This window comes from Protopterus annectens, chromosome 7.part0, assembly GCF_019279795.1.
Source record: "Protopterus annectens isolate FY-2018-M chromosome 7.part0, PAN1.0, whole genome shotgun sequence".
Classification (NCBI taxonomy): Eukaryota; Metazoa; Chordata; order Ceratodontiformes; family Protopteridae; genus Protopterus; species Protopterus annectens.
In genome coordinates this window covers 344774889-344794899 of record NC_056739.1, presented here as the reverse complement: position 1 = coordinate 344794899, position 20011 = coordinate 344774889, and positions in this window count along the sequence as shown.

Here is a 20011-nt window from a genome sequence, read left to right as displayed (position 1 = left end):
TAAATCGCAGACGCAGTGCTTAATAAGTAGGGCAATGGACACACATTCTTATGATTCACAGAATGAGTCAGCTTCTATCAGTGTGGTTTCAGACTTAAATAAAATTCTTGTTTACAATCTTCAGAAATCAGTGTAAATGCTAATGTACATGTAATTCAAATATGGAGTTAAGTTAAAGTATTGCAGATATAGACATAAACACAGTTGGTGAACGTAACATGCAGACTTCCAGACAAAATACAAAGCAAACAATTGCAATGTCTCCAGCTCATATTATTTCAAATGCACACATTCAGAATATAATAAATTCTAGTTAATTGTTTTCAGAATCCAGTGCAACTACTGCACTGAGGGGGTATAAAAAGGGATCAGAGTGCAGATTTTGATCAGTTTGATAAAGTAAACACAAGCATAAATGATACATAGACTTCAGGGAAAAATAAAGAAGAAATGTATAACACAGCTCAATTCAATGTTATTGTCAGTCTTTTGGGGCAAAATAAAGAAGAAACATATACCATGGTTCAAGTCAATGTTGTTCTAGTTCTATAAAAAAGGATTTTCAGTTTATCTATAAAGGGAGAAGCAGTCCAGCACCAAACCAGATTATTTATCTGTCATTGTTTAAGATTGAGAGAAATGACAATATTTCATTGATAAAAATGAAATTATAGAATAATGTGCTGATTAATGCAGACACATCAATTTCAGTTGCAAATAGACCGCTAGTAGAGGGCATGATTACAGCCATCTCAGGGCTAATAGGGTCAAAGGTGACAGCAGTGAACAGTTCTGAGTGTAACATTTCCATAGTATGTATGGGCATGTCATCAAAGTTGTATCTTGTTTCAGACTTCAGTAACAAGATTTTAAGGAAAAATAAAAATGTTACAGAATGTACAGTAGTGCACACAGATGACACTTGCAAGAATTTGTGTGCAGTAGACTGAAAATTTAAAGAATTCAAAAAATTGGTTATGACAGGAACACACAGATTCATGGGTTAAAGATAACATAAATTCTGGTTCAGTTTCTGCAGCTGAACTGCAGGCAGTCAAGTCACCGTATTTTCAGAAACAGTATTTTACTCTCAGAAAATCAAAGACAGACTGGAAAGGAAATTTCAATTAAATTTTATACCCAATATGGAGAAACGTAACAGTTTCAGGCTAGTACTAGATTTAAAATTGGTATACATATTTACCATTCTGGAAGCACATGTGCATAATATACCAGAAATGACAGTGAAGATAATTCACAGAACATAGAGTTTACAGTTACAGATCTATCAAATGATTTGTTGTGTTATTGTTTTATTTAGCAGACATTAAGAACTTTGAATTATGGCAGACAGGTGTTGCAATGTGTAAGTAATATCTTGATACAAACAGAGACAATGGAGGCAGGACAGCTCAAGGAAAGCATGCATTACAGTCAAACACACATGGCAATGGCCAAGTATAAGACCATTGGCATTAATAAATGTTTATTTTTTTTAATTAAACTTTTTTTTTTGCCGATGACAGCCGTTTAAGCTTAGGGTAGCGGTGCGCAAACAGAATTGTGCCAAAAATAAAAAAAATTAGGAAAGTCAATTTTAAGATAATTCTGCATTTTGACATTATAATCAATGGTTGGATGATGTGGGGATAGTGAATCATGAAGTGCAATGGATTAGCAAGGAAGAAGTAAGAATAGCTATGAAGAGGATGAAAAATGGAAAGGCTGTTGGTCCAGATGACATACCTGTGGAAGCATGGAGGTGTTTAGGTGAAATGGCAGTGGAGTTTTTAACCAGATTGTTTAATGACATTTTGGAAAGTGAGAGGATACCGGAGGAATGGAGAAAAAGTGTTTTGGTACCGATTTTTAAGAATAAGGGTGATGTGCAGAGCTGTAGTAACTACAGTGGGATTAAATTGATCAGTCACAACATGAAGTTGTGGGAAAGAGTAGTGGAAGCTAGGTTAAGAAAGGACGTGATGATTAGTGATCAACAGTATAGTTTCATGCTAGGAAAGAGCACTACAGATGCAATGTTTGCTCTGAGAGTGTTGATGGAGAAGTACAGAGAAGGTCAAAAGGAGTTGCAATGTGTTTTTGTAAACTTAGAGAAAGCATATGACAGGGTGCCTAGAGAGGAGTTGTGGTATTGTATGAGGAAGTCAGGAGTGTCAGAGAAGTATGTAAGAGTGGTACAGGATATGTACAAGGGTAGTATGACAGCGGTGAGGTCTGCGGTGGGAGTGACGGATGTGTTTAAGGTGGAGGTGGGATTACATCAAGGATCAGCTCTGAGCCCTTTCTTATTTGCAATGGTGATGGACAGGTTGACAGACAAGATCAGACAGGAGTCCCCATGGACTATGATGTTTGGATATGACATTGTGATCTGTAGTGAGAGTAGGGAACAGGTGGAGGAGACCCTGGAGAGATAGAGATATGCTCTAGAGAGAAGAGGAATGAAGGTCAGCAGGACTAAGACAGAACATATGTGTGTGAATGAGAAGGAGGATAGAGGAGTGGTGAGGATGCAAGGAGTAGAGGTGGCAAAGGTGGATGAGTTTAAATACTTGGGATCAATAGTTCAGAGTAATGGTGAGTGTGGAAAAGAGGTGAAGAAGAGAGTACAGGCAGGGTGGAGTGGGTGGAGAAGAGTGTCAGTAGTGGTTTGTGACAGACGAGTACCAGTAAGAGTGAAAGGGAAGGTCTATAAGAGGGTAGTGAGACCAGCTATGTTATATGGGTTGTAGACAGAGGCAGTGACAAAAAGGCAGAAGTTAGAGCTGGATGTGGCAGAGTTAAAAATGTTGAGATTTGCACTGGGTGTGACGAGGGTAGACAGGATTAGGAATAAGTATATTAAAGGGTCAGCCCAGGTTGGAAGGTTTGGAGACAAAGCCAGAGAGGCAAGATTACATTGGTTTGGACATGTGCTGAGGAGGGATGCTGAGTATATTGGGAAAAGCATGCTAAGTATGAAGCTACCATGTAACAGGAAAAGAGGAAGGCCTAAGATAAGGTTTATGGATGTGGTGAGAGAGGACATGCAGGTGGTTAGTGTGACAGAGCAAGATGCAGAGGACAAGAAGAAATGGAAACAGATGATCCGCTGTGGCGACCCCTAATGGAAACAGCCAAAAGATGATGATGATGAATCAATGGCATGCAGAATGTAAACAATACCAGGGAGCACTGGCTGTCAAGGTGAAAGGGTCCATCTAAGTGCAGTTACTAAAGACTTACACACTGGGGTATGCAAATGAGGGGAGTTGTACTGAATTACAGATTTCCTCAAAGTGTCAGCTTGTACCTAACCATGTAGGTGCAACAATACAACAGTGCAAGTATAAGAGCTGAATGATTTCATAAGGAGGTGTGTCATGGTTGCTGTAATCTCATTGGAGCTCTGTGGCCTGTGTTAGCACAACTAAGGAAGGGTGTGTGTCTGAGGCTGTGTTGCCTTATTCAATGAAATGCAGAGCATGCTCGCATCCAGGGAGGGCCATTTCTGCTTAAAAGTGCTTACATTAGCTAAATATGTGTGTGCAGTGTGGAGCAGGCCTAAAAAAAAAAAAAAAAAACACAGGAAATAGCAGAACTGCTTATATTTGAGCACTGGGTATGCACGTCGTGCCCCAGGGCTTAACTAGGCAGGAAATGGGAAGGGAAAACAGCAGTAGGAAGGCAATCAAGGAGAACTAGCATAGCTGGCAGGTGGAATGTATCAGAATCAGCCAATTACACATGCAGCAGCCCAGCACACTAATCTAAACTATGCAAACACCCTACAGACTGTTTTTTTCCCACAAACTCTACACCACCGGTGTACGTAAATGAAGGATGTTTAACTGGCAAAAATAACTAAATATGTTAGAGGCTGTTGCTGCTTTACTCCATCAACTTGTGCTAGAGACTGAGCGTAGTGAGGAGGAGAATGCTGTCAATCGACCCACAGTGAGGAGGAGGAGGAGAAGAGTGTACAGATGCAGGGTAACCTACCAGGGCCTACATGAGCTGGAGATAGTAGAGCGCTATAGGCTGGACAGGGACATTCTACAGCAAATCGTTGAGCTGTGCCACCCATGCCTTGCACACAGAACTAATAGAGGGGAACCCATCACAATGGAAACCAATGTATGTCTAGGCTTAAGAATACTAGCCACAGGTACCTTCCAAAGACCAACTAGGGATATCATGGGGGTTTCATGGCATCAGCATCCAGGGTACTCCACCAGTTCATGGATGCCATGACACAAAATGCCAATGAGCACATATATTTTCCCACTGCCCATGAGGTGCTGACCACACATATGCATCTCTTCCACAGTATATCAGAATATCCTGAGGTAGTTGGTGCTATAGACTACATGCACATCAAAGCACCACCTGGTGAGTGGGGCAGGGTCTACATAATCCACAAGGGCTTCCCCTCCATCAACTGCCAGTTCATGTGTGATGCCCAGGACATTATCATGGATGTGTGTGCTGGCAGCCCTGGAAGCTGTCTTAACTCCCACATCTGGAATTGCTAACAGCTGTATCAGGTGTTTGCCAGGGGGTCATTCCATATGGCCATCTAGTGGGGGATGCTGGCTATGCACTGGAGTCATGGCTGATGACACCCATCAGAAATCCACGCACACCCAAACAAGATCACCATAATGAGGCACACAACAAACCAGGATCATTGTAGAGCATGTGTTTGGGATGCTTAAGTCACAGTTCCGCTGCCTTGACATATCCAGTTGAGCCTTGCAGTACCTCTAGCTACATGTATACTAATATTCATAGTATGTGCCATGCTACGCAGTATGATCTGCAACAAGAACAGCATGGGGCAGGGCCATACAGCCCACCACCATTGCCAAGGTCAGCACAAGCACAGAGGGACTCTGAGGAGGAACATCCTGAGCCTGCCCCTGTAGGCAGAAGGAGGCATGTACAGTATGCCCAGGCCTTGGAAAAGAGGCAGCACATAGCACATACACTGACACTGTAGGGACCAGGGACTGATACCTCTCTCTGAGTCACACTTACAGTAAAGGGGATGCCAAACATGACACTACCTGAGCTTTATCATGTACAGGGAGTGTACTATGTGCATCTAACATAGTCAGCCCTACAGCACTGTCCTCAGTAGTGGCCACGGAACAAGGTAAGTCATTCTTCCTATCAATTACTGAATGGAGAAGTACACTTGTATGTATGCTATGGATGCAAGCATGCAAGGGAATTGGGTGGCTGAATGGGATAGCAGCAGACAGCTATATGGGACAGCAGAAAATGCATAACAAATACTGGTGTCAGCATACTAGGTAGCACTACACAAGGTGACAACCCCCACTGCAATGCATGTGATGGCCAAAAGAAATGTGGTTGTCAATAGGGCACACACATGGATGTCAATGAGGGTCAAATATCCAACGCCAGCCTCAACCAGTAGGACAGGCATAGATGACCATGAAGAAAGACTGGGTTAAGGCCCACAAATTATGGCAATGGTGAACAGACCCCCACCAGACCGACACAGACAAACTACAACAGGTCCGGCAGTTGCATTCCAGTTCTAAAGGGTAAGAAGTCTGAAACTGAAATATAGGCCATTAAGATCTAACATGTGTACTCTACTGATATGCCTCCTGTCTGCATGATAGGTCACAATACAATATGAAATGGAAGCCAGCAGAGTAACCAAAATACCAGTACAGTCATATCAAATGTTAAAGTCTGCAGGTGTGCACCCCCCACAATCCCATGTAGAAATGCAGCAACAGATGGCCTGCAGCACTCTCAAACTGCCTACAGTCCTCTGGCAAAGGCCCATTCCTCACCCATAGTGCCAATGTATGGAATGTCAGGGGGTCCCAACTAACAACTTAACAGTAAACAGAAAACAAATGCAAAGTCATATTGACAATTGCCAGTAGCATCCCTCCTCATGTCCTACTGCAAGGACTGTGGATCAGACCAAAAATACTACCTGGAGAAAGGCACAAGTATAGGGATACCTCTGAGATATTGCTTACATAATGTTATGTGGAGGAAAGAATAACAAGGGGAGGTGTAAAAGCATGGATGTCATGGAGTGTGTGAAGTTTGAAATTCTAATGTCTGCCCATACTACTCCCAACTGCAAACCCATGAATGAATAGCCACAAAACCTTTTGTAAACCACAATGTAAAGGTAAACTGACCAGCTATATGAGTTCTGCCTCTGAATAACCTGGGTGTATCTGTACAGCTGAGTGGTATTGCCCCAGCAGGATATGGCCATTCCGTGAAGTTGAGAAAAGCACAAGGAGGGGAACCCCAGCCAGCATACTAACAAGGTGCTGCACCATTTACACAGAACCAGCAGTTTATTGTCTGTAGCCACCCCTCCACAATGGCAGGTGTGTGCCAGAATGTGTAATCTATATGCCTCAGAATATTGAGCTCAGCTTCCTTCATCTTGTATTTCCCGGTAAATAACTAAGCAAAGAATGATAACAGTCAGTAGATGATGACATGACACATCACAGTGTAAAACAGTACATATGTCAGAATATCTATGCTACAGGCAATCATGTCACACAAGCATCACAGACAGCAATAGTTAAAGTATCTCCTGTATGTTAAGCCCATTGTGTCTCCATATTGGCAACCTATCTACAGATATCCTGCAGAAACAGTTTGCTAGGTGTAGCTGGAGCATACAAAATCCTAAAATGAAGTCGAACCCTCCCTGGAATGGATGCACACACTCAATATAGAAGGTCATACTGGGCATGCTCCTACACTTAAAGAAATGAAACCCATGTCTCACAAGAGTGGACTACCGATATTGGTTATTCACAGCTGTCTGTGCACACACACACACACACACACACACACACACACACACACACACACACACACACACACACACTGGATAGAAATACACACACATTTATAAGACCAACATAGTATAATATGTCAAACATACACACAGATGTGGGAAGAGAAAGACAGACAGCAACAGAGAGAATCCCATTATGAGGCCAGTCCCACCCACTACACATCCCATTGACCTATATTACATGATCTGCTGATATCATTCACTGTAGAAATACATTTGGTTAGCCATCAGCCCATAGTGTCAGTGGCACTTGTGATAACTGTGTAACACTACAGTACAAATAGGTATCCACGTAGCAGTTGTAATCTCAGTCCTGTAAATGTAGAGTTGTGTGTGAGTGTGTGTGTGTTTCTAGATGAATGTGGTTGAGGCCATTCTCACTCACTAAATCTTCCGTAGCTCTCCTTCAGCACTGCTGCTGATGTCACTCACCTTCAAAGATACCTTTGGAGAGCTCTCCAGCATATAACCTCTGTGGTGCTTGCGATAATTGTGTAATACTATAATATATCACACTAGTTAGGCAAGAGTTCCAATCCTGCTCCTGGCAACTGTGTAAATGTGTGTGTTTGTGTGCTAGAGTGTGTGTATCCTTGTAAAAACCCGATTTTGTTGTCATTCACACTTACAACACTTCCCTTACCCCTCCTTTAGCACTGCGGCTGATGTGACTCACATTCAAAGATACCTTTGGAGAGCTCTCCAACATATAAGCTCTACGGTGCTTATGATAACTATGTAATACTATAATGTAGAAAACTAGGTAGGTAGGAGTTCTAATCCTGGTCCCAGCAACTATGTAAGTGTGAGTGCTCATGTGAGAGAGAGTGTTTAGGTATCCTTGTAAAAACCTGATTTTGTGGGCATTCACACTTACAACACTTCCCTTACCCCTCCTTTAGCACTGCTGCTGATGTAACTCACCTTCAAAGATACCTTTGGACAGCTCTCCAACATATAAGCTCCATGGCACTTGCTATAACTGCCTAATACTACATTATAGCAAGCTAGTTAAGTAGGTTTTCCAATCCTGATCCTGGCAACTGTATAAATGTGCACATAAGAAAGTGTGTCTATCCTTGTAGAGACCAGATTTTGTGGTCATTAACACTTCCCGTACCCCTCCTTTAGCACTGCTCCTTATGTCACTCACCTTCAAAGATACCTTTGCACAGCACTCCTACATGTAAGCTCCATGGCATCTGTGATAAATGTAGAACAATGTAGTAACAATAACTACATAGGTATGAGTTTGAATCTCATCCCTTGCAAATGTTTGTGTGTGTACATATGTATGTCTATACCTCAAAGATTTTGGCCCCATTTACACCCAGTACACATCTCAGTGTCTGACTTTAGCAGTCCTGCAGATATCATCCACCTTAAAAGTATCTGTTGGCAACCCTAAACCATGTAAGGTCAGTGATGCAAGTGGTAAATGCATAACCTATTGGTTGAAAAGATAGTTATATAGAGGTTTGAACCTCACTCCTGGCAAATGTAAATGTGTGTGTAGGGTAAAATATTTTTTTGAATCTCTCATCCACTACATCACCCAATGCCAGTATTTCCAAGGACTGGTGATGCTCCTCACCTTAGAAGTGCCTTGGGACAATATCCATTCTATAATGTCTGTGGCACGTACGATAAATGCGGTACACTGTAGTAGCAATAGCTACATAGGTATGGGTTTGACTTTCATCCCTGGCAAGTGTTTTTGTGTGTGTACATATGTATGTTCATACCTCAAATATTTTGGACCCATTTACACCCAGTACACATCTCAGTGCCTGACTTTAGCAGTTCTGCAGATATCACCCACCTTAGAAGTACCTGATGGTAACCCTAAACTAAGTAAGGTCAGTGGTGCACGTGCTAAATGTGTAACATAATGATCCAAAAAGATATTTAGATAGAGGTTTGAACCTCACCCCTGACAAATGTGTGTAGGGTAAAATATTTTATGGAATTTCTCACCCACTACATTACCCAATGCCAGTATTTACAAGGGTTGGTGGTGTTCCTCACCTTAGGAGTACCTTGGGATAACGTGCGTGATAAATGTGGTACACTGTAGTATCAATACATTCCTAGGTAGAGGTTTGAAATTCAGTACTGGCAAGTGTGTATGTGTGTCTGTCATCAGTATCCTGTGGGGGGGGTCGGTGTGACTATGTAATAACAGGACCCATTGGGGGCGGGTTTTGCTAAATTATTATGTTGAGGACCTGGTATATGTCACAGTGTCCACATTACAAGGCCAACAGTTCTCAAACACCATAGAGGTTGGTGTAGACAATCCACAGCCCTAAATGTGATAGTATGGATTAGTGAACAATAAAGGCAACCCTTCTATTACTCAGAGACCATTCTCCATCCACGTATCATACAAAAACATACTTGGCTAGGCAAGAACCACTATATCGATAGTTCCCCTGCATATTGCCTCACAGATAGCACCCACAGTGTGACTGCAGTGGACTACATGCCTGTTGATCAGGACAGTCCCACTGACATCAGAAAGTACTTTGATGTCTTACATTTCCTGACTGAGTGTGTGTTATCCAGCAAGTAAAAGGACATGGCACCCTGTTCCATCCCCTCAGCAGCCTAATCAATGTGTACAGTGGCCCTTTTGCCATGTTCCCCACTTGACACCTGCAACAACTGTAGAGTCTGCAGACGTACCTCAGAAAGGGAATACCATGCCTTATACACATGGCCTGCATGGACAGATGCCAATAACTCCACTGAATACCCATATCATACTGTCAATCTAGGTGCAATCACCACCTTAGTTACATAGCCAGGTCTCACCAAATGAGGTCAGGAATGCTACATCAGAAGATACCAATCTGTCCACACAACATGCCCCAGAGACCTCAAGCACACTTCCACACATCAAAGAACATGCATGTGGGACATGTGCAGAACCCAGACACTGTCTATGTTATGGAATATAGATCACATACATGAGAAGCAGTGCACATCACTGGCCACCCCCAATAGAAACCTGGATGAGTGGATGGGGAATACAATACCAACTCCTGGGGACCACTTCAGTAACTATACTCCTGAGCCACACTGGTGACTATTGTCATGTGGCCTGATGCCAAGGTATTCCTTTGGGCTAGCCTTGTAGAGCCTTCAGGCCCATTCACCTACTACACACCTATGAAGCAATGAATCTATGGATCTCAGTACTGGCAAGTGTGTGTGTGTGTGTGTGTGTGTGTGTGTGTGTGTGTGTGTGTGTGTGTGTGTGTGAATAGTAATCCAAGTGTGTTTGTTTGATGAATATTCCCTGTGGCTGTGGTTATTAGCAATCGGAGGTGTGTCCAAATCAGAACATGTACCATTCTCCATTCTACAACAGATGTACATCAACATGCACCTATGTGCAACTGTCAGCCCTATGATCTGTGAACCATATGCAATCACTGTGTTAGAGACCATGAATTACCATACACATACTGTACCCTGCCTATGAATGGTGGATGTGTCACTACACTGCCATAACCTGTGGCCTTGCTACAGGACCACACCCTGGTGACACACAGATGCCTAAAATGGAAATGGGATACAGCTTGTGAGAACACATTCACTCAGCACTTCACTTGTAGGGGGAGAGAGGGGTAAAGCTGGCACTGAATGTGTTGCCAAGACTGTGGCAAATATCCATTGTCTCAGGATAGGTATTAGCTTTGTGCAGTAACTCGGAGCACTTATATTTAATGCTGTGGAGGTTGTCTATGTAACTATCAAGGCTGTTGTGACTGTTATCAATGGCTGCTGCATCTCTGCTGCCATAGATGCCTGTCGGGGACTCCATGAGGGAGCCAAAGTTGTGTTTGAGGCTAATAAGGGAGTTCAACAGTCATGGGGCACCACCTTTTCCTGCAACAGTGTCTTCCATCTGATGTACACTTTAGTAATGGCAGAGGATAATCACATTGTCATCCAGTGTTTGGATGACAGTATCTAGGTTTTGTTGCCTCTGGCTAGTACCATGCATTCATGTACCTGTTTGTACAGTGCCTATGTGTATGAGCCCACAGTCATGCAGCTACACCCCATTGCCATGGGTGCAGTGAAGGCATCCACCCCTGTTTTCATGGCTGCAAAGTCAGCTTTGGAGAGTTTTTGCCAGGGGTTTATCTTTGTAGGGGATGTGGCTGACATGTTGAGTTCCATGTTGATTACAGCCTGTGTGAATCTCACCATGTAGGGATTGGCATCTGGGGATAAGCAACGGTCCCATATTTAAGTGGTAAACACAGGTCAAGGTTGTTGCCCCCTCTACCAGGGGTCAGTATGAGCTGGTCTAGGGCAATGGAAATGATGAATCCCAGAAGTGTTAGGCCACTGTACTGGTGATTGGCTACATTCCCCAGGTGATGGAGGGGGTAGTTGAAGACTCATACTATGTCAGTGTTGCATTGGACCATCAGAGATGGCAGAGTGTTGACGAATGTGCATTGACAATCTAGGGACATAGATGTAGACCCATAGCAAGCTATGGTCTGTATTGCATTATTACCCCAAGGCAGTTGTACCAGAAGTATCTCCAATGCATTATGATGGGATACTAATCTGGAGGTGTTCCTATCTATAATGAATATGGAGACAACACCACCTGTGGAGGTGTGGTCCATGTTTGGGGTCTGACAGTTGTGGAATGCATCATAGCCTGATACTGAAGGTATGCTGTCTGCTGCTGTGAACCACCTCTCCATTACAGCAGAAGTGTCCTTCACTCCAACAACTGCTATGGGTGACTGCATCCTGACAGTTAGACGTCCACTGTTGAGCAGCATGACCATCAGATTGCATACATGTGTAGCTGTTATAGTGGTAATAACATTAGGAACACTGCTTAATAAGGCATCATAGGGGTGGCAAGACATGTAGCCAGTACCTGGCAACCCAGTGGTGACATATGTAGGACATCTGTGGCAAATCATGTGGGTTCTGTCAATCATGCCATCCCAAGCAGAGATTTCCTGTATCCCATGTGAATGACACATAACATATAGACCAATGTTGCAGTCAACCATCTGCTAATAGTACTGCAACATCATATTTGGTGACAGCGGTACACCACCCAGGGTTACTGTCACCTGTCTGGACCACATAATCAGAGAGTTCAAACATGTCTCCTGTCATTTAGTCCAGGGAGGTGTGTTCCAAGTCATTTGCACCCACATGGATATGGAGTGATACTCGTAGTTGTTATGGAGTGACATGACTGGCTATGTCATGTATTAGATGATGGCATGTGATTGATATTTGGCTGTTACCTGCTCCATATTCAAGCTAGTGAGTGGGATGAGTGTGCCTTAGTATTGAGTTATCCGTGATCACTGTATTGTGGAATGTGGCTAGCCTGAGGGGCTTAGTTTGGGGGCACACTGTGTAGGTTAAATATGTGTCAATTGGCATGTGCCATGTCATGGTGTCTGAGTGGGTGTCTGTCTTGCTGGTCTGTGCTATTTAGGTAGATGTCCACTGAGTGCCTCTGGGAAGGTGGGTGTCTGGCTTTTCACTGTATGTCATGGTCTACATGTTCCACATCGTGTGTTGCAGGTGTTGATCTTATCCTCTTGACCTGCTAGTCCAGTCTTTGCTGGAGAGTGAATATGTCCACATTGCGTGATATATGGGTAACCCTCACAGATCAGCTTGTTTGGAGTTTAGAGGGGAGGGTTGTCTGTGTACATGTGGCAGTTGCAACAGTGCCCCAGAATGGACATGTGCACTAGGTTAATGGTTGAAAGCACAGATAACCGCCCTTCAAACATGCCAGGAGGGTTGGACATAACTAGTAGTACTGGGGCAACATCTGTGATGAATGAGTACTGCTGATGGCTCACAGGTGTGCCACACTTCATGATACAATAACCTTGTGAAGTACCAAGCCATAATGCTAGTTGAAGTGCAAGACAGAAAGAACTAGCATGATGTATGGGTGGAACAAAAGGCAGACTTTTTACCCCCTGTAATACTTTCCCAAAGAGTGCAGTTATCAGCGGCTTTGGACATATGAAAGTTCAGTAAGCTCTGTAGTGCATAACACTATAGCAGATATACCTAGATAGGCAAGAGTTCTAATCCCAATACTGGTGTGTATATGTGTGTGTGTGTGTGTGTGTGTGTGTGTGTGTGTGTGTGTGTGTGTGGGAATCGTGTACTATCTGGCTCATACCATTTTTGACCTGTGTACTACCCTTTACAGTTCCCTTCACTCCAGTTCAGTGGACCAGTTAATGTCATCCACCTCAGAAGTACCTTTGGTAGAGTTGGATATGTATAAACTCTGTGGTGCATGTGATAACTGAGTAGCACTATAGGAGAAATTCCAAGATAGCCAGGAGTTCTAATCCTAATGCTGGCTGTGTGTGTGTGTGTGTGTGTGTGTGTGTGTGTGTGTGTGTGTGTGTGTGTGTGTGTGTGTGTGTGTGTGTGTGTGTTTGGATCATATCATGAGTGGCTTATACCATATATGGCTGGTGACCACCTTCCACTACCAATACTTTATATACTGTGGTGACAGAATCTGCCTCACATGCAGCAGGTTAAACCATTGTACAGTCATCTGTACAGATGTGTCTGGAATATCCATATGTTTGAAACCTATAAGTGGTCTGTGTGCTATAACAATGTCCATGTATGTGATACTATAGCCAAATAGGCCACAGTGAGTTGACTGACAGATATGGCAGCATGAAGTATCATACCTGAGTGAAACATCATGCTGACAGGACCTCTGCCACCCTCACAGGTGGCCTGCCTTGTAGGTGAAATACATGAGTACAGATGCATGGTTTTACAAGTGAACTGTACCTGTTATGGGTCACATTAAAGGATGGAAGAGGTGTGGACTGTCGTATTGTGGTCCTAATTAATATGTAACACGAACACCTTGCATCTTAAAAGGGGTGTGTACACAATTTATATTCACTATATAGCAGTAATGTGTCACGCATGACATTACCTTATGATGTTTGTCCAGCCCATTTTGCTGGCCTCTGTCCAGACATCTTGGCACTGACAAGTTGTGAGGTATGCTACAGGAATGTTGAATTTACGTCAGATAGGCCTAAGTGGTGACCACTGTGATGCAATAGAGTTAACCCCAGCAAAAGTGAGCATGCACAATAAGCAATATCACTATTACATAAAGCAATATAGCTATTACTGATGGTTGTGTGCATGGTAAATTGCATGTGTTTCACATGCCTGGGGTATTGCCAGGTAACAACAGAGCAATGTAATACTCACCACCTTCAGGCTGCTGTCTTATATGCAGACCAGATAGTCCTAGGTAGTTGTGAGAGGAAGTTAATGTCATCAGACACACATGTGGCCTTGGTATAGGATAGATGCAGCATGCTTGCACATCTACATTACTATCCATAATAATACGCAATGCCCTGTCCTCACCATAGATGTGCACCGCTATGCATTACAAAACTCCATCCACAACTGCAATCAGACCTGACACATGCATGTAGATACAATACAGATACATGCATGTTTGATACATTGGTGTACTAATCCCCACTGGGCCCTTACCTGCATACTCCTCATCTAGTGTGTGTGTGTGTGTGTGTGTGTGTTTGCAACCCACCTCCACAATGCTCCTCTCAGCATCATGGCTTGTGCTTTCGGAGTGTGGCCCAAGTGTGGTGAGGAGCTGCTCAGTGGGTGTCAGTGGGAGCTGGATGGCTGGGCCCACACCTGTGGTTGGCCAGTCCCTCGTTACAGCAACAGCCCATTGATGGGCATGGCATTTGAGGTCAGTGACCCGATGCTCCACATGCACATAAGTTCTGCTGTGCAGCCAGCATCCTCTCCCGCACATCTTCTGCTCTCCATCCACATGACAGGGCATAATGTCCAATCACATATTGGGAGATGATGTCTGTTTTTCCAACAGAGAATGCTGGTAGGTGAGCACTCTTGCAGGAAAAGATCACAGGATGTCATATGGTTGCCAAAATGCACATCAGCAGTGGATATTACTTGCAAATAATCCAGACTACACTGGAACCCTCCAAGCTATCATGGCTATACCAGCTTGCATTACACCCCTGTCCCTCAGCTATCTTATTTCCCCCAGTGTTGGACACTTGATTGTATAATCCTCTATCCTCCATTAATTTCTGTGTAGAGGGTTATCAGTGGTCATTTTCCATGTGGATGGTGAGTATATGGTTGCAGGACTGTGTTTGACTGTGGTGTGTAATGGAGCTCTAAGCACATGCCTGAGTTCATGTAGGAGGCAGACACTGATGTTATTATGCCCCATGGAGATATGCTGTTGTTGTCATCAGTAGGCAATGTGTACATGCTCACCATTGCTAAGGGGAGGAGTGTGGTTGATGTGCATATCTCCATGTACGACTGGAGTGGACAGGGTGGCAATGTTCCCACCTAACCTGTGTGATGCAAGTTGCCTATATCCATGGCATGTGTGTATGAGGTGTTCTTTACCCCCAGTACAGGGTGAATTGTGTTTTTTCATCTGAGACTTACAGCATATGTGGAAACATGGTTGCAATTGTCCTTGGTGGTGTGGATATATCCGATTCAAAGTCATAGACAGTCTTACAGAACATCACCTGTGAACTTACCTGCTTGCTCAGATATAGGTGGACTTGCTTCAAAGTTGTTGCCTGCATCTATGTGTCCCTGCATAGCCAATGTAGCAACCTATTATGTGGTTTGTGTATTGCTGCTGTCCACCAAAGGGGATTACTCTACCTTGTTGGAGGCTGGATATACAGGTCAGGTACTGCTGTGACATATAGCTACAGTGGATATAAATGATACACAGTCCTGATACACTGCCTGGTATTTGTGCAATTGGAACATGACACCACAATAACTCATTTCATAACAATTCCCACCTGTAGTGTGTCCTATAGCATGTACAATTCAATTGAAAACATAATCTGTTTTGTGAAAACATATGGAAATAATGCTCAGTACAATAACCCAGTTGAATGAGTATGCACACCCTTAAACTTGTGTATGGACCTCTTGAGATGGTTACAGCATTCATCCGTCTTGGTCTGGGCTCTAACATCATGGCACATCTTCACTTGGCAATAGTTGCTCACCTTCCTAGAAACATTTTTGATTGCATTTCAATGGAATTGTACAGGTTAGTGGTCACATTCAAGATGTGAAACATTATGAAATTATCTTCTGTTTTCTGATTGTCATACAGCACACAAAGCTGGCATTCCAACAGGGGTGTGTACCCTTTTGATATCTACTGTATATAGGTGTTGATATAGCTGGTAGTGGTAGACATGGACAGAGGGTCATAACAAAGGTGGACACTTTCCTGATTAATACCTGATAATCATGCCTACTCCAGTACCCACATCAGTGTCAGAGCAATGCAACCACCAGTAGCTGTACACATATATGCCTGTTGTATGCATTGACATGGATATTACACACATGCAACATGCACAACCTATTTACCTAACTGCTTGAGACCCATGTAATTAGTTTTGTGCCTTCCAGCTGAACATATGCATACATACATGTGCTCAGGGGATACCTGGTATACATTTCTGTTTAATGTAAGTATGGCACACTGTATTTACAGTCTTGCTGCTCAATTATGCATCTCAACCTGTTACAGTAGTACATCTGGACAATGGCACACATAAATGGATATCAAAAGGGACATCAGTATTGATTCTGTATTAATATAGCTGTGCCATACATTAGTACGTTGATTGTGCAGTAGGGTTTGACATCATAGTGATAATCTGGAAGATGATCAACAGTCAGAAGTAGGTTATTATGTTATAATGTCATTGCTCACAGACCTGCCAATGGTTTGGCTGACATAACACAGGTATATGTGAATGTGCCTGCAGATATCATCACAATGTGCTTATTGTCCAACAGAACACTGTACAGTTGAATGTTATTAATTCAATATATCACATGCAGTTCAACACATATGTCTGCAACAGTACGCTACTATGCACATGCTCTCTATAGGTGTCTTAGCTTTACAAGGCAAACATGGGTCATACTCATAATCACAGGTAACATGGATATGGAAAACATCCCATTAACTGGCCTAGCAGTGGCACAGTCACAACTGTTTGACAGACACCCCTGTGGTTGTCATATATGAGCTGTCTTTTCCCAGGTGAGTCAGGCTTCTGAGCTGTGATCCCACCTCACAACATCTCAGAGCATCACATCTGGACAATGCCTAAAATGATGGGAGGATAAATAGGGACAGACTTTAAATATACCTGTTACAAACACAGGAAGTTCATAGAATGATACATTTAGCATTACAGCGAATATACTTAAGGATGTAGAGTCTCAAATTCAATCCTCAGCTATTTGCCAAAAAAGTACACATCTCAGGAGGAACATACAAAAATACATGATGGCAAAATGTGCACATTCTGTGAGGATGTGTACAGTTGAGAGGTATGACTGTGATATCTCCCAATGCTGACAGTGCCAGATGCTATGGCCATAGCAGCTGTTTAGCAGAACATTAGTACAGCATGTCTTGTTGGGACATATATTCCTCCAAATCATATTTCCAATTATTACAGATCAAGCACTACATTCAATTACTTGCTTACATGTCCAACTTACCTTTTTTCTTTCTTCTCTTTTCCACTTTATGTTTCATTTATTTCTCTCTCTCTCTGTCTCTCTCGCTCTCTCTCCCTGTGCACTACAGGAATACTGCTGGTTTGAATAGGTGGCAGCATGGCTTTTGTATGTGATGCTCATGACCAGGTGATGGTCTGTGCACCTATTGGGGTTCTCCATTTGCTAATTGCATGCAGAGCAGCTGTGAAGTTCTTCCAATAGCCAATGTCATGGCAACACATTCCTATAAATGAGTACTCCATGTGGGCATTGGCCCTTTCCCTTACTTGTGAGGAAGACATCCTGGAGTTATGTGAGCTACTACCTCTTGCAACAAGACTTGTGGAGACAAGCCAACTAAATGGTGGGGAAGGTTCAAGACTTAGGAGCAGAATGTGAATGTTGCTGTTATATGTTTGGAATACTACTAGTTTAACAGGGTTTGTCTGCACATACTACTTCTGCATGGGTTTCAGTCTGACAAAGTTCTGTCTCTGCATAGCTCTCAACTACAGGGCCAGCCACATAATGGCCACAGGTTAGCCTGTTATGTACAGACTGTTCCCCAAACAGGTGTTATCATTGGCAAATCAGTAGCATACTTTGGTGATTGCAATATGTAGATGGTAACATCCATTTGTTTTTTTGACTTTATATCTCTCAGAAAAGATATGTTACAACAAACCCTATAACACCAGCAACTTTCTCAGTGTATAACAGCAATATTTCATGTATGGCCGTGTATTTGGGCTTCTATCCACCAATTATGTCAAGCTTTGTCTAGATGTCATACAGTAGTAGGTGGATAGATATGCTGGTCTATCATTATTTAGTGCTGTAATTCCTGCTGAGGGGAATGGCTGGGAAACATGATGAAGTCTGTACATTCAAGATGTAGGTGTATAGAGAATGCTCTTAGATGGCCTTGTAGAATATTTTATGTGGGGGACAGTAACACGTGTTTTAAAACTAGGCTGTTAGAACATGTCAGACATATTACAGATAAGAAATATGTCTGATCTAAAGCTGTACATTTGAATACATAACGCCATGGGGATAGTAGTGGGTCTCAAGGTACTATTTCTGAAAATGTCTGTTCCTCAGTGTGATGAAACATTCATAAAATAACAATTGTTATGTACAGACTTCAATGTATTAATATTAACTTTTTTACTTTATCCCGTAGGGGGTTAAATGACGAGTGTAATTGGAGACTGTGTATTCACTTATCCAATTAGGTGTCAACTGCTTCTTGATATGAAGATGTCAATTGCTTCTTTAGATTAAGGCAAGTATTTCTGGTGATGTTTACTCCTTGGAGGCTTTGGCCAAGACATCAGAGTATAGTAAACAAACTTTGTAAACTTTGTCAGCCATAGTCCCTTCATGATGGCATGGACTTCAGAGAAGCTGATACCAAACAGGAGAGGACCCAGGACAGAACCCTGTGGGACTCCACTTATGACTGCGCAGCAGTCTGACTTGGAGTCAGCTATTTTCACACTGTGAGCCCTATCTGTGACCCAGTTTGCAACCCACTTAGTGATATAGGGATTGATGCCTAGCTTAGTGAGTTTTTGCATGATTCCTGAGTGATGAATGTTACCAAAGGCTTTGGCCAGATCAAGCAAGGTTGTATGTGCCACCTTGCCTTCGTCCACAGCTCAGGTGACTGAAACCAATAAGTTGACCAGTTTGATTGAGCAGATATGACCTACCCTTCACAAGAGTAAACTGTGTGGGATCCTGAGTCTGCAGATTCCCATATCCCTGTTTATTAGGTGCATGATGATGGATTCCATAGCTTCACATAACAGACTTGTCAGGTAGTTGGGGCAGTATTTCCCAGGGTCTGTATTTACACCTCATTTGTCAGGAGGGGTGATTGCAGCAGTGCACAATTCAGTGGGAACAAAGACTGAGATGAGGCATTGCTTGAACAGAGCACACAGATAAGGTGCCAGGTCACTCTGTAGCTCATGTAGAACACAGCCAGGGATATTCTCAGGTCCCATAGAGGCTGTATTCTTGGCCTTGGACAGTGGTGTTGTAACCTGTGCTGCAGTAATACTGGATGCCTCGTGGTGTACTGGCATTGTGGATTGGTCCTTTCGGGGAGATGATGGGGTATTGTTTGCACTCAAGATGCCAGCCTGTATATTGGCATTATTTGTTGGCTCAGTCTGGGAGGTACCATTGTCTAGTTGCTCAGAACAATTCTTGGTATTGCCATGGAGATTCTTTACATAACTGTATGAAGCCTTGTAGTTGTCTTTACTATGTGCTCCAGGTCTGTTCCCACAGCTAACTTTGTAGTATTTGATGAGGGATTTCAACTCTTCATTGAGGCTGATAAGGGTTTATTTTTAGACTTGGAACTTCATCTTATTCCACATCGATTCACTCCATCTGGTGTACATTTTCTTTATGGCAGAAGACCACCAGATCAGCTTCCTTTTTATGGAGGTGAGGGTCCTGGTT